The 19,793-nt window shown below is 42.3% G+C and overlaps 1 protein-coding gene across 3 annotated transcripts in view; it reads right to left on the bottom strand.

The window, feature by feature from the left end:
* Positions 1 to 19,793, bottom strand: part of SGCZ (sarcoglycan zeta) — a 410,351-nt gene that overhangs the window by 32,686 nt on the left and 357,872 nt on the right. The window lies entirely within an intron of this gene.

Raw genomic sequence — 19,793 nt, 5'->3', positions numbered from 1 at the left:
CATTTTCAGTCAAAACTGGGTTTTTATGAAAAATGGGATTTTATTAAATGAAATTTTTCACAAAAAGAATCTACTTTCCCTGGAAACATTTTGACATTTTCATTTAAAAACTGAGAAACAAAAATTTTTTGGTTTTCAGACAAAAGTTCCGTAAAACTGGTATTATTCTTTACTCTGAGACACAAGGATAGAACACATATAACAGCCATTTATATGACTAACTTTATGTATTTTAGTAGATAGCAATACCAAACCTATATTGTTAGGCATTCAGAAGATTAGGCCTTTTTTGAGAATATACGGATATCTATTTTTGTTTATTGCCTTTGTATTAGAGCCATATTTTATTTTTGTTACCCATTCTCTCTACAAATTTTCTATCATTGTTACTAAATCAACAGCCATGTGCCTGTAAGCTCTCTCTCCCCTTTTTAAGATGGAATAGTGGACTCTGTGTAATAAAAACAGATTCAATGCTATGCCATAAAGATGTCCTCACTAGACCACTGACAATAAAAGGGAAAAGAACGAAATGAAATTAATATATTTCCACTCACTCTATATTACTAGAAATAGGGCTGAGGAGAATGTCCAGTATCCTAATGCCTGATCATTAAATCTTCTAGGATTAAATACTGTATTTTAAATTGTTTCTGATATTTCTTTATTTTTGACTACTACTTTTTTGTATATACATACATAAACATAGCCTTTTACAAATCTTATTAAATAATTGTAGAGATACATCACTCTAGATGTAACAATATTTTAAACACTTTGCTGAACTAAATTATGATGATAAGATTAAGAAAACAGCTCTATCCAGCAGATTAAAGGACAAAGAGCACTGAAATGGGATGTTATATTATTTTAACATTTTGCAATGATAGAGGGAAAATGTCCTCAACTTGAAGCCTCAGTTAAAACTGAAGGATGGTGTTGATTTCCTTGGCTAAAAATAATGGTAGTTCTTCTTCTTCCAAAATCTGCTTGCACAGGAGTTTTTTTCTGAAATGGTTGATGTTACTGTGGTTAACAGAGAGAGGGGACTTAGGGAGGTCTAATGGGCTGTAATAGCAGCAGGTATCGATATACCTGAGTTAGCTTTAATCTTGCTAGTTTGGGTACTGACAGTGTAGCCACAGCAGCACAGACTTCAGTGTGGATTAAAGCTCTAGGCTTTCATCTCCAGAGATGTAAATCATTATTTAGGTCACAGTGAAAACCAGTTTGGTAGATTCATCGCAGCTGCTATTTTTAAATGTTACAAAAAATAATTTATGGGGCAAATCCACTCCGAACCACCAAACCCAGCTGACTACTGTAGAGATCTACAGGAAAGGATAGGGAGAAATCTTCCTCCAACACCACAGAACATGAACAACGCTGCATTATGGAATCTACTCTGTTGTTTGGAGTAGCCTTTGCAAGCCTAGTACTGTCAGTAGACAGGGATGAGGGGAAGAGACGGACTGGAGCATCTATATAGTGATAACTTCTCTAGCTACACCCTTATGCTGCCCTGCTCTCAAAACCCAAATCCTGCCTCCACATGTAGTGCCATGAATGGAAATCTTGTGGAGCTGGATTCCTTGCCACAAAGAGGGTGCTTCCTACATATCCTCAGCTCCTCCCCACATCCTGGCCAGCAAAGCTGAACACATTTCACATCCAAGGGGCCTTCCGCAGCTGTGAAGGTGGGAACAAGACTTGAACTCATCAGGAATTTGTGCACAATTTAGAACAACCGTCAGTCTCTACTTATGGGAGACCCAAAATTATAGTAGCAGAGGTGGTGGGAAGTCAAGATTGAGGTGCTTAGGGGAAACTTGAACAAACATCTCCATACCAAGGGCCATACTCTACTCACATTCTATTGTGTGTGCCAAGCTATCACAGACAATTCTGTGCAAAGAACAAGAATAGAATATGGGCCATAACTGGCCCAAAGGCAACATTCATAATTTTTCACTTTCATTAGTACTTTTGCTTATGAATTGAGATTGTCCCCCCCATAATACACATGGCAAATCCATTACACAATCAGAGAGCTTTAACATGAAGACAACTAAACCAAGCAGATTTTAAATTTTAGTACTGGGGACTAAATAGAATCCTTAAAGACACAACTAATGTTCAAAGGCAGATATGTTTTCCTTTACCTTTAGGAACATAATCCCACATTATTTTTTTGAGAGAAAGAGAAGAAATGTAAGTATAACTAGTTTTATAACAAGTTCTTGATCTTAAGAAATGTGTCATTCTGCTCACCAGGGAAATACAAGTACATATTCCTTACTTCCTTGTGGAAGAGATGTGTTCACATATATATTATCTTGTTTTTAGCAAGAGAGGTGAAAAAGATCAGTCCCTCAAAATCTACTGATATCCCTCCCATGATAAAACACCAAGATTAAGAAAAACTGAAAGAACTAGCATAACAACTACAAATACCTTATTACCAGAAGCTAAAAAGAAGAGGAGAGTGACTAAGGGATGTATTGTATAAAGCTATCATGTTTTAGGTATCTTTTCTCTCCTCCATGTGTGTGGGGAATGTTCGGTGGATAACTCCTATTATTATTATAGGAACTATATGTAAATCCCCTCTGGTCATTGATGGGAGATTAAGCTCCTATCTCCACCCTTTACTATAACATGACATTAGAAATGTGTGTGCCTATGAATATTACATGCTTTATCATAAATCATATCTATAATGTAAAAGTCTGATTGGTTTTCTGAAGACAAATTGGGATAAATAGGAAGAAACATACCCTTTATTTCTTATATTCTGAAGATTTGTCCTCAAGAATAAACCAAAGGATATTTTAGTGCTACTTGTTTTACTCAGAGGTAAAATATGTGTCTTCTTTTAATGGATTGTGAAAGCTGCTTTATCTGGTACCCAAGGCTCACAAAAACTGACAATATGAATGAGTGAGTTCAAAAAACTATGAGAATGTCACACAGAGAAAAGTTCTTCATCAGGATAAGGGAGGTCCTTTTAAAATTTCCTAAAGTTAATTCAAAATAAGGATTATTTTGTCTCTCAGTGACTGAAGCTTGACAGGAATGGATATCTCTGGAAAGAGATGCAAATCTAATGAAAATCCAAGATAGACTACAATTTCACTTCCATAAATTTATAGAATGGTAACCAAGATTTACACTGAGAATGAAAATCTTGGCAGAGATTAATCCATATAAAAAACTAGAACCTTTTAGCCCTTTCAAGTATACTGCAAAGTGATGTAGTTAGGGTACTGAATTCAATGGAACATGACAGAGAATGCATAACAATAAAAAGTGAACCTTTCAGAGGAAATAAAATAAAGAGGGCACTGAGTAAGGTGCAAAGGAGGTAAAAGCAAAATCACAAGTATGAGTGAAATTACTTTCAACACCAGCTCTGGAAGAGAATGAGTTAATAACACAACAGACTTCATTTAGAAAAAAGCATCTCCCTGCCCCCAGACAGCCCAATGGACAATAGGGATAATCTACACAGAAACACTGAAAGAAGTTAAACCAACCTGAGGCAGAATGGATGTAAGGAAAGAAATCCCATAGAGATGGCAGGTTTTTAAAAGACATTTCTCTGACAGAGAGCACAGCACAAATCATATTAATCCTAATTCAGTACAAGCAAGATCTAGTCATGCATTCCCAAATTGTATTCCCCTGAAACTATGGAAACTGAAAATGTATACTTAGACTGACTGGTCTAAGTCTAAGTAAATACTTACTTCTGCTCAATTTACTACTTACTGATTTGCAGCTTTTGGAGAATGACAAGTTTCATTAATACATCTGGAAATATAAAGTTGATGTTTGGTAGTGGAGGATATTATCTCATTCATGTGCTCTTGGAGAAAAGCTGTTGGTTGATTTAGGCATAACCAGCAAACTATGGCTCATTAGTTCTCAAAAGAAGTTTAGTGGCATTCAGTGCCTTAATAATAGGCTAGCAATTAAAGGGCCAGATCCTGCATTATTGATTTCTGTGTGAATATTGTATAAGAACCAGATTAAAGAACAGTGACGTAATTACTTTTAAAGGTTTATGAATGAAAATAATCCAAGAGCACCATGCCATTTGATAAAACTAAATCAGGATTGAGTGAGATAGAACAACTAGTTCTAGAAGAAGTTGTTGCAGAAGCATTGATCAATACAAAAAATAAGTAAGTTCTTGACCTGATGGCATACCAGCAGAAGTATGGAAGTGCAAGTAAGCATGAATATATTGGCACAACTGTTTAATTTCATGATGAAGCCTGAGAAGATGACTGATTTGTGGAGAAAATGCACATTAGTACCAATATTTAAAAGAAAAAAAGACAAACAAGAATGTGGTAACTATCGCAGCATTAAACTCATGAGCCACACAATGAAGATCTGGGAGAAAGTTATTGATAAGAGACTATGAGGAGAAATAAAGATCAGTGACAATCAGTTTGGATTTGTGTCAGGCAAGTGAACAATGGATGCTGTCTCTGTATTAGGATTGCTTGTGGAAAAATATAGCAAAAACAGGAGAACCCTGTACATAACATTAATTGATCCTGAAACGTCATACGACCATGTCCTGAGACAAGTCATCTGGTGCTATATGACAATGAAACAGATACCCGAAGACTATATCAGATTAATCCAGGACATGCATGAGTGTGCTGTTACCACAGTTAAAAGGTCACATGGAGAAACTGAACACTTAATAGCAAAAGTTTGTATACATCAAGGCTTGGCAGTAAGCCCCTTTTTCTTCATGTTAGTGTTTGATGTACTTACAGAAAACATCCAGGATGGCACCCTGGTGCATCCTTTTTGCAGATGATGTAGTGTTCATGGGGGAGAGCAAAGAGGTTGTGGAAGAAGATTTAGAGCCACAGAGGTACATATTGCATGAAAATCAGAAGAAATAAAACAGAGTATATGGTCTGTAGATTTCATGATATCTTTCAGGAAGACATGAGACTAAGTCTTGGAAGGCCAGTCAATACTGAAGGTAAGGAAGTTTAAGTATGATAGTATAAGATAATGGTGAACTCCATGATGAATTTATAAGCAGAACAGGAAAGATGGACCAAATAGAACGAAGTGAGTAGAGTGATCTGTCATAGCAGAATACCTATAAAATTAAAAACTAAAATCTACAAGATGGTAATTAGGCCGCACTTTTGTCTGGCCCCAAATTCTGGACACTGAGAAAGAGACAGGAGATGAAAATGGGAAGATGAATGCTTGGAGTTACAAGGATGGACCATGTTTGGAATGAAGAAATTAGTAAAGATGGTATCAATCAGAGAAGCTGAGGGAATCCAAGCTTAAATGTTTTGGGCACGTGAAAAGAAGATTGGAAGAATATATAGGAAAATAAGTTATTAAACTTAGAAATGGAGGGTGAAAGAAGGGTTGGAAGAACCAAAACTAGATGAATAGATGTCATACAAAAGGACTAGATTAGCTGCGGAGCTTCCAAGGAACTGCTTCAAGACAGACTGGAATGGATAATGACTGAAAGAGCTGACCCCATAGAGATGGGACAAAGGTTAGACCAAGAAGACTGTGGATTTTGTGTGTGAAAAGAATGCAGGATTACACCAAAAGTAAACGAAAACAGGAACCTGAAAGCTGGTTAAATTATTCATTGTGAATAAAGGGCCAGATACTGGCACTGTCCTGCCTGCTTTCCACTTCTTTTGCATCACAGAGCATACAGAAAGATGGCTTAATTGGACAGTAGCGGATTCTCCTAAAATAGGAAGGGAGGTTGTGATGCCCTGAAGAGTGCCATCCCCTACAGCTGTGAACTTGTTCTAGGCTCTCCAAAAATACTAAAGGACACATGGCAATGGTTTTCCAGACCGCAACAGCCAGCCTTGTCACAATCTTGTCAGAGTCTGTAAGGAAAGTCAGAATAACTTGTGATATTTAGGTACCAGTGACAGACTTTCAGTCCTAGTGATCAATGCATCAGTTACAGTCTCATAACTATCATCTTAAGGAAGAGAGCTAGAAACTTACTTAAAAAAAGGTGAGATTCTCCTTTATTTTTTTAGCTCCCCCAAATTAGAGGAGATCCCTAAAAAGGGCTGTTTTGATTCATAGATATTTACAGATAATGTAAGAAACTGGCACATACAAGGAAAAATAGATTTCCCAAGTTTAATGTCAGAGGGGACCAATACATTTCATCCTGTTATCCCTGTATTGAACCCAATAATTTCTGTTTGACCAAAACATAACTTTCAGAAAGGTATCCAATCTTGATCTGAAGGCATCAAAAGATGGAGAATCCACCACTTCCATTGGTAAGAGAAGTTTATGAAATGCTAGTTTCATGTATATATTAGGATGTAGTACCAGTTTGTCCTATTGAGTTTAAAGGAAAGTCTGTAAAATCTTCATTATGGTGGAAGCTTGACATTTAATTCAAAGGATTTGTAACAAGTAAAAGTATCCACAGTCTAACTTTCAAAGAGAAATAGGAGTAATTAATCAGGATTGCTTTGCCATTGCAAGGACCTTGAAATTACAGGCTTTATGCTCCAAAAGGTTTAATTGAGATAGAAAAGCTTAATAATTTTTGTATTATGTAACCTGATTTGTCACTCTCTCCATAGGATCAGGCATTCTCCTATGGACTATAACCTGTGAAAGCTTGATTAATGCTACATCAAACACAGGAATATGCAACCAATCAGAAACAGTACATCAAGGCATCATTTAAGAACACATTCATTTGACTTAGGCTACGTCTTCACTACAGGGGGGGGTCGATTTAAGATACGCAAATTCAGCTACGCGAATAGCGTAGCTGAATTCGACGTATCGCAGCCGACTTACCCCGCTGTAAGGACGGTGGCAAAATTGACCTCCGCGACTTCCTGTCAACGGCGCTTACTCCCACCTCCGCTGGTGGAGTAAGAGCGTCGATTCGGGGATCGATTGTCGCGTCCCAACGAGACGAGATAATTCGATCCCCGAGAGGTCGATTTCTACCCGCCGATTCAGGCGGGTAGTGTAGACCTAGCCTTAGTATTTAAAAAAAGAAAAGAAAAAAGTGAGCTATTTTTATTATGAGTTTAAGGCAAAAGTAAAATGCAGCTTGTGGATCAAATGCAGCTTGTACAGCCCTACAGAAAGTGTCACCACTGCCTTTATTTTAATACAGGATCCAGCACAAAATTCAGCCAGCCTGCTTGGATCAAGTCTGCATGCTGGAACCAGCAGTTTCTACAGGTTGCACTTGCCTAGTAAAAATTAGTTAAACTGCACCATTTTATACAAATAAGGTTGTGGTGATTCCTCAGACTCCTGGCCAGTAGACAGTTTAACCCCCTAAGTGGCCAAAATTTAAATGACTAAATTTAAGTTTTGCTGGTCACATGACCCTGATGCAGGCGTATTATCATTAGGGGCTTTCATTATGCCTGGACTGATCCATATTTGATACTATTTTCTCCTATTAATGATAAACCATGAGCGAGGTCATTAAGTCCACCCCTTGCTATGAGGCAGGACCAAATAAACCTGAACCATCACTGACAGATGTTTGTCCAACCTGTTCTTAAATCTCCAGTGATGTGGATTCCACAACATGTCTTAGAAGTCTATTCCAGAGTTTAACTACCATTATAGTTACAAAGATTTTCCTAACATCTAACCTAAATCTCGCTTGCTGCAGATTAATGCATTTACTTCTTGTCCTCTCTCCAGTGGACATAGAGAACATTTGATCACTCTCCTCTTTATAATAGTTCTTAACATATTTAAAGGCTGTTATTAGGTCTCTCTTCTGTTCTTTTTTCCCCTCAAGACTAAACTTGCCCAGTTTTTTTAAATCTTTCCTCAGAGGTCATGTTTTCTAAACTTTATCATTTTTGTTGCTGTCCTCTGGACTCTCTCCAATTTGTCCATATCTTTCCGAAAGTGTGGTACCCAGAATTGAACACAGTACTTCAGCTGAGGCCTCACCAATACCAAGTACAGTTGGACAATTACCTCCCATGTCTCACATATGACACTCCTGTTAATAAGAACTTCAGAATTATATATAATTATAATAAGACTTCAGAATATTTCCATTTTTCACAACTGCATCATGTTGTTGACTCTCTAAATTTCTGATCCACTATAACCCCATATTCTTTTCAACAGTACTACCACCTAGCCTGTTATTCCCATTTTTGTAGTTGTGCATTTGATTTTTCCTTAAGTGTAATACTTCACACTTGTCTTTATTGAATTTCATCTTGTCGATTTCAGACCAATTCTCAAATTTGTCAAGCCCATTTTGAATTCTAATCTTGTTCTCTAAAGTGCTCATAGCCCCTCCCAGCATGGTGTCATCTCCAAATTTTATAAGCATGCTCTCCACTCCACTGTCCAAGTCATTAATGAAAATATTTAATACAGGACACTAGATCTATCCTCCAAGTTTGACTGCAACCCATTGATAACTGCTATTTGAGTATGGTCTTTCAAATAGTTGTGCACCGACCTTATAGTAATTTCATCTAGACTACATTTCTCTAGTTTGCTTATGAGAATGTCATGTGGAATTGTGTCAAAAGTCTTACTAAAACCAAGATACATTACATCTACTACTTTCCCTATCCACCAGGCTAATAATCCTGTTAAAGAAAGAAATTAGGTTGGTTTGGCATGATTTATTCTTGACCAGTCCATGCTGTCGATTTCTTATTACCCTATAATCCTCTAGGTGCGTACAAAATGATGGTTTAATAATTTGTTCCAGTACCTTTACAGGTATGAAAGTTAGGCTAAGTGGTCTATAATTCCCCAGGTACTCTGTTTCCCTTTTTAATGTGAGGTACTGTTTGCTTTTCTTCAGGTCTCTGGGACCTCGCCCATCCTCCATGAGTTCTCAAAAAATACTTGTTCATGCTTCAGAGATTGCTTCAGTTAGTTGCTTAAGTATATTAGGATGAATTTAATCAGGTCCTGGTGATTTGAATACATCCAGCTTATCTGAATATTCTTTCACCAGTTCTTTAGTGAAGACTAAAAAAAATAGGTATTAAACAGCTCAAACATCTTAACTCCCCTTTCCCACTAAGTAGAGGACATACACTTTACTTTATCTTTCTCTTGCTTCTAATGTATTTAAAGACCCTCTTCTTATTGACTTGCATGTCTCTTGCTAGATGTAACTCATTTTGTCCCTACACGTTTTTGCTATTCTTTTGTACTCCTTCTTAGCAAATTTGTCCATGTTTCTACTTCTTGTAGGATTCCTTTTTGATTTTCAGGTTTTTAAAGAGCGGCCATATTAGCTTCTTACTATTCTTCCTTTATTTTCTTTACACTGAGGGCTGGTCTACACTACTGTGGTAAATCGATCTAACGTACGTAACTTCAGTTATATGAATAACGTAACTGAAGTTGACATAGTTAGATCCACTTACCACGGTGGCTACACTGAGCTGTGTCGATGGGAGAGCATCTCCCATCGACTTCCTTTACACTTCTCAGGGAGGTGAAGTACACAAATTGATGGGAGAGTGCTCTCCCATCGATTTAGCATGTCTTCACCAGACCGGCTAAATCGACACTCACTGCATTGATTGCAGCAGTGCCAATCTACCGGTAAGTGTAGACATGCCCTGAGATAGTTTGCAGTTGTGGCTTTAATATTGTTTCCTTGAGAAACTACCAGCTCTCCTAAACTTCTTTATCCCTTAGATTTTCTGCCCAGGGGATATTACCTACCAGTTCTCTGAGTTTGTTAAAGTCTGTTTTTGAAGTCCACTGTCCATATTCTGCTGCTCTCATGCTTACCTTTCCTCAGAATCATGAAATAAGATTTCATGATCACTTTGACCTAAATTGCTTTCCACCTTCAGATCCACAACCAATTCTTACTTGTTGGTCAAAATCAAGTCCAAAATGGCTGTCCCCATAGTTACTTCCTTCACGTTCTGAAAAAATAAGCTGCCTCTAATGCACTGCAAGAACTTATTGGACATTGTGTGTTTTCCTGTATTATTTTTCCAACAGATGTTTGGGTAGTTATAATCCCCCAATACTAACAGGCCTAGAAATTTCTGTTATTTGTTCAAGAAATAACTCATCCACCTCCACTTCCCGATTTCGTGGTCTATAACAGATCCCTTCCACAATGTCACCCCTATTTCCCCTACTTTTATCTTTACACAGAGACTTTCAACTGGTTTTCCTTTTACTTCCTTCTGAACCTCAGAATAAGTGTACATATTCTTGGTGTATAATGTAACACCTCCTCCCTTTTTCCTTACCTGTCCTTCCTGAACAAGCCATATTCCTGTATACCAATATTCCAGTCATGACATTTATCCCACCAAGACTCTGGGATACGAATTAAGTCATAATTTAGCGTATGCACTAACACTTCCAGTTCTTCCTATATATTTCCCACACTCCATGCATTTGCGTAAAGACATCTAATATGTTGAACAGATTCAACCGCTGTTATTGCTCCTATGACTCTATTGTAATTTTCCATGACCCGCCCCCCCCATCCCCATCTAGCTCTCTGTTAATTAAGTTCACCGTTTTTATACTTTGGGCTTTTGTCACCTGTCACCTTGGAAGGTAGTTTAAAGCCCTCCTCACTGGATAGGTGAGTTAGTGCACAAAGATGCTCTTCAGCTTCTTGGTCACATGAACCCCATCTCTCCAAGCAGTTCCCCTTTCTAGAACAGCATCCAATTGTGGAGGAATCCAAAACCCTCCTGTCAACATCATTTGTGCAACCATGCATTCATCTCTAGGCTGTGAGTCCCCCTGTCTGGGCCTTTACCCTTAATTGAGAGGATGAACAAGAACACCACCTGCACTTGCAACTCCTTCTCCCTGGCTCCCAGAGCCCTGTAGTCACTGCTGACCAGCTCACAGTCATACCTGGCAGTATCATTAGTGCTCGCATGGATGAACAGGATGGGGTAGTGGTCAAAGGGATGCATGAGCCTTGGCAACCTTTCGGTCACGTCTTGGATGCGGGCTCCACGCAGGCAGCACAGGACATCATGATCAGGTTGGCAGCTGGATGGCTCTGTTCCTATCAGAAGAGAGCCCTTGACCACCAGCATCCTATTCCTCCTCTTCTTGGGTGAAGTGGCCGTGAGCCTTCAGCCTTGGGGACATGTGGCACCACCTCCTCAGCCAATGGTGTCTGCTCCTCACTTCCTGCTGCCAGTACAGCATACCAGTTCTTGACCATGATTGATAGCATTTGTATTTTTGTAATTATTGTACGTGTTCCTGCTGCAGTATAAAAGTGCACTATATATCATCTATCTATTGTGGCAAAGTTCCTCCTCTACCTTGGTGGGTTCTGCGCTTATTGGCAGATTTGCTCACCTCAGTGATCTTCCCCTCTGGTGGAACCCACAGTCTGGGTCAACTCCTCCTGTGTCTGATCAGGAGTTGGGAGGTTTGGGGGGAACCCGGGCCCACCCTCTACTCCGGGTTCCAGCCCAGGGCCCTGTGGATTGCAGCTGTCTATAGTGCCTCCTGTAACAGCTGCATGACAGCTACAACTCCCTGGGCTACTTCCCCATGGCCTCCTCCAAACACCTTCTTTATCCTCACCACAGGACCTTCCTCCTGGTGTCTGATAATGCTTGTACTCCTCAGTCCTCCAGCAGCACACCCTCTCAGCTCCTTGCGCCTCTTGCTCCCAGCTCCTCACATGCGCACCTCACTGACTAACTGGGAGGCTTTTAACTAGTTCCAGCCAGCTCTTGATTGGCTTCAGGTGTCCCAATCAATGTAGCTAACTCCACTGCCTTCTAGAAGGATCTTAATTGGCCCCAGGTGTCTTGATTAACCTGGAGCAACTGCCATTTGGTTACCATGGTACCAGGGATTTGTTTAGCCTGGGGCTAACATACCTGTCCCTCACTACTTTACTGTAGCCATCTGGCCTTGCCCCATCACACTATCTATCTAAAATGGGCACAGAAATAATACTATCAAATCAAGATTTTTAAATAAAGCTTTTTAAAAATCATACTCACATTTAATATTTCTATTAACCATGAGTGAAGTTAAAAAATCTGTAAGAATTTACTAAACACAGGATTTTTAAAAATCATTTTCATAATAAATCATTCCCCTAGGATATGTAGCATATGGATATATACAAAAATAAAAATGATTAAGTATGATATTTTCTGCTTGAATTGGTACAGTCTTCCTGAAAAGTTTAAAGACCCAGATATATGGTTAGACTTACACCCTACCTTTAGAATTCAAATGAAGCAACTCCAGAAAAAGACCTCGGTTTCTTTTCTTAAATAAATGTTGTAGACCAAATTCACTTACACTGACGGAAACTGTTCTTGGTTTATACTAGTGCAAAAGCAGAATTTGGCCCTATCTGTCTTTTCAACAGCCATCATTGCAGAGTAATGTCAGGATTTAGGATTACACCAGCATTGTCTATGGTTATGCATTTCAGATTAGTCTTTAAAGAACTGATACTGTATTGTTAAGGTTAACACATTATCCAAAATACATTAAAATCCTTAATGAATAAGTACATACTCTATCAAAAATATCTACAAATGAATATAATATTCTATGAGGATTTAAATAACAATACTATACATACACACCCCCCCCCCCCCCACACACACACACCATGTGAGTGCATGCCAGTAAAGAATATTGGGAAATTCCCATTCAATGACAGTCATATAAACCCATGTAGGGCTTTATGTGGCCACCCACGCTGCTGAGAGACTGTCCTGCAGCTGGGATCTCAGGACTGGAATTACATCTGGGGAGTACTTGGTGTGGTTGCTGCCTCCCCTAAATTTCTAGCAGGGCATGGATTCTTCTCTGGCTGCCTAACACTCCATCACCGGGGAAAAAATTCAAAGGCCGTAGGTGACCCAAATCACTCTTCATAGCTGTCATATTCCAGAAGGACCCCATATAGTTTGAGCTAACAGGGCACTTCAAGCCCCAGTTTCATTCTTCATCATAATCAGAAGGTTGATGGAAAGAAGGCTCCTCTCTAACCACAAAATAAATGAAGCACTCACACTTGATCAGAGGCAGGACCTCATTTTCAAAAACAAAGAAACCTATGTCGTACACCTTTTCATTCTCCCTCCTCTCTGTTAATGTCACACAAGTGGAATTACAATAACAACTGCGCAGTATTTAGCCCAATTTGGGGTGGATGGCAGTGATAGCAAAGATGGTACTAGGACATGGATTGGGGGACTAGGAAGGAAGTGTATTCCAAGACTACTATACAGTTTTGATACTGTGCAGCAAGTGCTTTTGTTTCTCCAGTTTCCTCCTGTCTGACCATTCTGAAAAGGTCATATGGGTGAAATATGTATCTGTATGACCCAGATGGACTCTATCTGGTCTGCTGCATAGGGCCCTGGAGAAGGAGAACATGGCCAAATTTTTTTTTTAAATAAGTGCCTAAAATTATACTCTTAAATCCACATTTAGGGATCTAAATATATGGCTTGACTTTCAAAAATGCTGAGGACGCAGCAAGTGATCAGGAGTTGCTAGGTGCTTAGCCCTTTGGAAAATCAACCCACTGATTTACGTGTCTAAATAGGGACTTCGAAACCTAGCTTTAGGCACCTAGATTTCAGATGTTTTTGAAATTATCTAAGGCCTGGTCTACACTACGAGAGTACTTCGATTTTAGTTAATTCGACTATGTGGAATCGATATTACTAAGTCGAACGTGTGTGTCCACACTAAGGACAGTAATTCGACTTTGTGAGACTTTGTGAGTCCACACTAACGGGGCAAGCGTCGACATTGGAAGCGGTGCACTGTGGGCAGCTATCCCACAGTTCCCGCAGTCCCCGCTGCCCATTGGAATTCTGGGTCGAGCCCCAAATGCCTTCTGGGTAAAAAAATGTGTCGAGGGTGCTTTTGGGCGCCTGTCGTCATCCGTCCGTCACTCACAACCTCCCTCCCTCCCTCCCTGAAAGCGCCGGTGGGAAATCAGTTCGCGCGCTTTTCTGATTACTGACAGCGCGGACGCCACAGCAGTGCGAGCATGGATCCCGCTGCGACCATCGCTGCAGTTGTGGCAGTTCTCAACGCCTCGCAGCTTCTCCTCCACCTGTACCAGAGGCAGCTGCAGATCAATCATGAGAGGAGGCTACGGCACCACCGTGACGGCATGAAGTCGGACACTAGCTCCGACCTCTCTGAGAACATGAGACCCAGCGCCCAGGACATCTCGCTGTCACTGGGTCTTGTTGATACTGTTGAACGGCGATTCTGGGCCCGTGAAACAAGCACGGACTGGTGGGACCGCATAGTGCTGCAGGTCTGGGATGAATCCCAGTGGCTGCGCAACTTTCGCATGCGGAAGGGGACTTTCCTCGAACTGTGTGAGTTGCTGTCCCCTGCCCTGAAGCGAAAGGACACCCGGATGCGGGCAGCCCTGACTGTCCAGAAGCGAGTGGCCATAGCCCTCTGGAAGCTCGCAACGCCAGACAGCTACCGGTCCGTCGCTAACCAGTATGGTGTGGGCAAGTCTACCGTGGGGGTTGCTGTTATGCAAGTAGCCAGGGCAATCGTCAAGCTACTGCTATCTAAGGTAGTGACCCTGGGAAACATGGAGCTCATCAGAGATGGCTTTGCCGAGATGGGATTCCCAAACTGCGGTGGGGCTATAGATGGGACTCACATCCCTATCCTGGCACCGGACCACCAGGCCAGCCAGTACATCAACTGAAAGGGGTACTTTTCCATGGTGCTGCAAGCACTGGTGGACCATCGGGGACGTTTTACCAATATCTACGTTGGATGGCCTGGCAAGGTTCATGACGCTAGGGTGTTCAGGAACTCTGGTCTGTTTAGACGGCTGCAGGAAGGTCTTTACTTCCCGGACCACAAAGTAACTGTTGGGGATGTGGAGATGCCTACAGTCATCCTCGGGGACCCTGCATACCCGCTAATGCCCTGGCTCATGAAGCCCTACACTGGCGCACTGGACTCAGGGAAAGAACTATTCAACTACCGGCTCAGCAAGTGCAGAATGGTGGTGGAGTGTGCTTTTGGCCGTCTCAAGGGGAGATGGAGAAGCCTACTCACTCGCTGTGATCTCAGCGAGACCAATATCCCCATTGTGATAGCTGCTTGCTGTGTGCTCCACAATTTGTGTGAGAGCAAGGGGGAGACCTTTATGGCGGGGTGGGAGCTTGAGGCAAATAGCCTGGCTTCTGATTACGTCCAGCCAGACAGCCGGGCGATTAGAAGATCCCAGCGGGACGCGCTGTGCATCAGGGAGGCTTTGAAAGCCAGGTTCCTGACTGAGCAGGGTCTCCAGTGATTGTTTACTTTGTGGACACAGATGCTGAACCTGCCCCCGTTTCTTTACCCAGTTACTGTTGACTATCCTTCCAAGTTACATACCCCCTTCCCCACCTTCCCAACAAATAAAATCTGTTCCGTTTTGTTACTGAAAAAGGTTCTCTTTCTTACTGTTTTCGTGGGAATGTTTTAAACCGGGGACGCAGACTGTGGCGGGGGGCGGGTTTAGTGTTTTGATGCAAATGATGCTTCTAAACTCCGGGAATGACAGGCTCTGCAGTGCTGGATTGGTTGTTTCAACGCAGCCTGCCAGCAGTCCTGGGCGGGACTGCATGTATGTGTCGGCCAAGTGACTTTCTGGCAGGGGGCGGAGGGTAACAGATCCCCTGCTGCGTGGCTCTGTGATCCAGGATAAGGACCGCGGCAGAAGATCTGTAACTGCCCTCCCCCGCCACAAAGTCACAGATCAACCCCCTCGCACCCCAGAACATGAAAACCGCCTCTCAGACTGACCAGGGTAACTGGTGACTGTACTGTGTATGTGTCCTGATGCTGGACCTGCCCCCGCCTCTGTAGCCTGCTACAGGTGACTGTCCTGTCCAAGTAACAAACCCCTTCCCCCCCTTCAGACAGAATCCCCTCTAAAAGACACTCTCGGAAACAGTACTTAACAGAAACAGATGTTTTATTATGAACCGCACATGAAAAGGGGGGGGAGGAAACTTGGACGTGGGCTATTGTGAGATGGGTAGGAAAGGACTTTTCAAACTTTAGAACGAGAGCCTTCCATTGCTGCAGCAGTGTGCAGGGGCCGACTGAAAGTTTTAACGGCCCTTGCCGCCCCTCCTTCTTTGGACTTTTGGTGAGGGGTGTGTGGGACTTGGTGGCGGGGGAGGGCGGTTAGAGATAGACAGCAGCAGGGCTCTGTCCTCCTGCCTCCGGTCTTGCAGAACATCCACTAGGCGCCAGAGCGTCTCCGTTTGCTCCCTCATTAGTCCAAGCAGGGTTTGAGTAGCCTGCTGGTCCTCCTGGCGCCACCTCTCCTCCCGTTCCATGACTGCTCTGTGCATTTGTGACAAGTTCTCCCTCCACTGTGTCGTCTGGGCTGCCTGCTCTCGTGAGCACTCCATAAGTTCATAAAACATGTCTTCACGCGTCTTTCTCTTCCTTCTCCTAATCTGCGCTAGCCTCTGGGAGTGTGATGCCAGGCTGGGTTGGGAGACAGTCGCAGATGTGTCTGTGGGAATGGGAAAAAGGGAGTAAATTCCTGAGACAGATAAATGAAGTTGCTAACAAAGAACATAGTCTTTCTCTGTGAACAACACCATGCACTGGACCTTTCACATGCGCACTCAGAACAAGGTCGAATTTTCGGCCCTCGCCTTGACTGCCTGGGGTCCTGCAGTTGCGATCAGAGAAGCGTTGCAGGACACCTCTACTTCTGTTGCAGGAAAACATGGTAAGCCGTAGACTTGTTGCAGCTTAAAAATGTAATAGTAGCACTGGGCTCCTTTCGCACTGAATGCAAGGCCACTCTCTGCTGGCAGCAATCAGGGAAGCATGAGCTCTGCCCCTGTCCCACCACCTCGCGGCTGTCCCCGGGAAAGCTCCCTGTATGCTGCCCCTCTGCCGCCTCCACCGCGTGGCTGTAAAGCAGTCCCAATACTAACATTCCCCTCCCTAATTTAAAGCAGGGCGTCATGTGTGATATTACACTGATGAGGATCTCGGAGACCGAGAGGGGAAGGATGCTTCGTGAGACCATGCAGAGGCCAGGGCCGTATGCCGCCATGCTGTGCCGTGCAATGATCCCGGACTACCTGATGGACTCATGGCGTGGGAACGTGTGTTACCACGGGGGACCGAACAAGATCGCCCTGCCGCGGAACCTCATGCGCATGCTTGAGCGGTACCTCCAGGAGAGCTATGCCGAGCTATCCCAGGAGGACTCTCTGTCCATTCCCGGGCACATTGACCGTCTTTTCATTTAAGTGCAGCATAAGGGACTACAGAGTGGAGCGTCCTGTGGTGGCCTAATCATGAATATCCGGACATTATTTGATTTTCTATACATAGTTAGGACTAAATAGTTGACTAAGCCAACTAAATCATGAACAACAAATTACTAATATAGTTAATATTCCTCTTTTGTTATAAATAAAAGTTTCTATGTTTAAATGAGTGACTGAAAAGCCCATTCTTAACAATATAAATATTCCAGTTATGTTAAAATGAAATGTTGAGATGTTTAAAGCACTCACTGCTTGATCCTTCCCCTGATTCGGTGTCCGGGGTAACGGCTGTGGACGGTTGGTAGGGGATCTCGGTAAGGGTGATGAAGAGCTCCTGGCTGTCGGGGAAATCAGCGGTGCAAGCGCTGTCGACTGCCTCGTCCTCCTCATCTCCTTCCTCATCTTCCCCGTCACCTAACATTTCCGACGAGGAACCGGCCGTGGACAATATCCCATCCTCGGAGTCCACGGTCATTGGTGGGGTAGTGGTGGCGGCCGCACCTAGGATGGAATGCAGTGCCTCGTAGAAACGTGATGTGTGGGGCTGGGATCCGGAGCGTCGGTTTGCCTCTTTGGTTTTTTGGTAGCCTTGTCTCAGCTCCTTGATTTTCACGCGGCACTGCGTTGCATCCCGGCTGTATCCTCTCTCTGCCATGGCTTTAGAGATCTTCTCGTAGATCTTTGCATTCCTTCTTTTGGAGCGCAGCTCTGAAAGCACGGACTCATCGCCCCACACAGCGATGAGATCCAAGACTTCCAGATCAGTCCATGCTGGGGCCCTCTTTCTATTAGATTGCACGGCCATCTCTGCTGGAGAGCTCTGCATCGTTGCCAGTGCTGCTGAGCTCTCCACGCTGTCCAAACAGAAAATGAGATTTAAACTGGCCAGACAGGAAAAGGAATTCAAATATTCCCGGGGCTTTTCCTGTGTGGCTGGTCAGAGCATCCGAGCTCGAAGTGCTGTCCAGAGCGTCAACAGAGTGGTGCACTGTGGGATAGCTCCCGGAGCTATTACCGTCGATTTCCATCCACACCTAGTCTAATTCGATATTGCCATTTCGAATTTAGCGCTACTCCTCTCGTTTTCGAGTACAGAAGTCGAATTTAAGACAGCTCTATGTCGAACTAAATAGCTTCGTGGTGTGGACGGGTGCGGGGTTAATTCGATGTAACGGCGCTAAATTCGATATAAACTCCTAGTGTAGACCAGGCCTAAGTTACCTTTTATTTTATAGCTGATTGATGCTATTTAAAGTGACTTATATAGGCTTGTGTTGCTATGTTTTTCTTGATATGTTTTGCAGTAAGATCATACACTGTGCTAGGGTGGCTGTCTCCTGAAGTCAGAAGAAATGTGCATTGGGCAAGATTACACATGAATATGCAATTACTCATCTTTTTTATTTATTTTAACAGTTATGAGTAGGTGGGAAATACTCATAATCTTAGAAAAAGGTTTAATGATTGTTTTAAGATTCCCAAGTGAAAGCTCAGAGTTGATACTTGTCATTTAGCTCTACGGACATGTCATTTTCAGTTCTCTCTCTGACAATAAATTCTACTACAGTAATTATGGAGAATTTTAATTCCAGTTGTCCAGAGACTTGAACTACATATTCGATTGATTTTGAATGCATTATTTTTTCATGGTTGTAATAATGTGAATATGCATACCTGCCTTCTCTTTTCGGTTTCAGTACATCTAAAGTAATAATGCATCTCATTCTCCATGGTGGCTTTACTTAAATAGTATAAATAGGCAGTGTCCATCATGCTGAACAAATTTTATTCTGTTTACAATTCTATTTATCTATTTTCTCATACTGAACCAACCACCGTGCTATCTGCACGTCAAAAACAAACATCTTTCCTCTTCATTCTTCCCTCCAGAGGGTGAAGTTATATTGATGTGTACTTGTGGATGTGTTTGATTTTTGTCTGTTTATCTAATCTGTGAAATTGACGTGTTCCTTTATGGGAAAGGGAGGTCAAATAAATGATTTGGAAGTGAATGTAGTTAGGTTTGTGGTCATTCACAGGTTGTGCTGAGTGAATTCCACAACCTTGGCCTTGACCTGGAGGAAGCCCTGTCTCCCTCACATAAGCCTGACGTTTAAAAGTTAGATAGATGCAATGTTCTTGAGAGTCAGTGTTCTAAGTCATGGGAGGTGGGGGTCCTGGAGACTGTGGCAATCGTTAAGGAATACTAGGATCAGACCACTTAAAGCCCTGAAATTATGGAGTGAGTCTAAACTTGATGTGAATTTCTATAAGAAGCCAGTGGAAGGAGTAGAGTACAGGAGCTCTGTGATCTTGGGAAACAGTTTCCGAGGAGACATGCCACTACTGCATTTAGCTCCAGTTTTAGTGTTTTGAAGGGTGAGGTTTTCAAGGCCAAACAAATTACATTGCAATAATCCACCTGGAAGGGATAAAAAAAGGCAGTCAGATGTGAAAAGCGTT

The sequence above is a fragment of the Emys orbicularis genome, chromosome 5 (assembly GCF_028017835.1).
Source record: "Emys orbicularis isolate rEmyOrb1 chromosome 5, rEmyOrb1.hap1, whole genome shotgun sequence".
NCBI lineage: Eukaryota > Metazoa > Chordata > Testudines > Emydidae > Emys > Emys orbicularis.
Note: the sequence above shows the minus strand (reverse complement) of the source record. Positions and strands in the feature narration are given on the sequence as shown.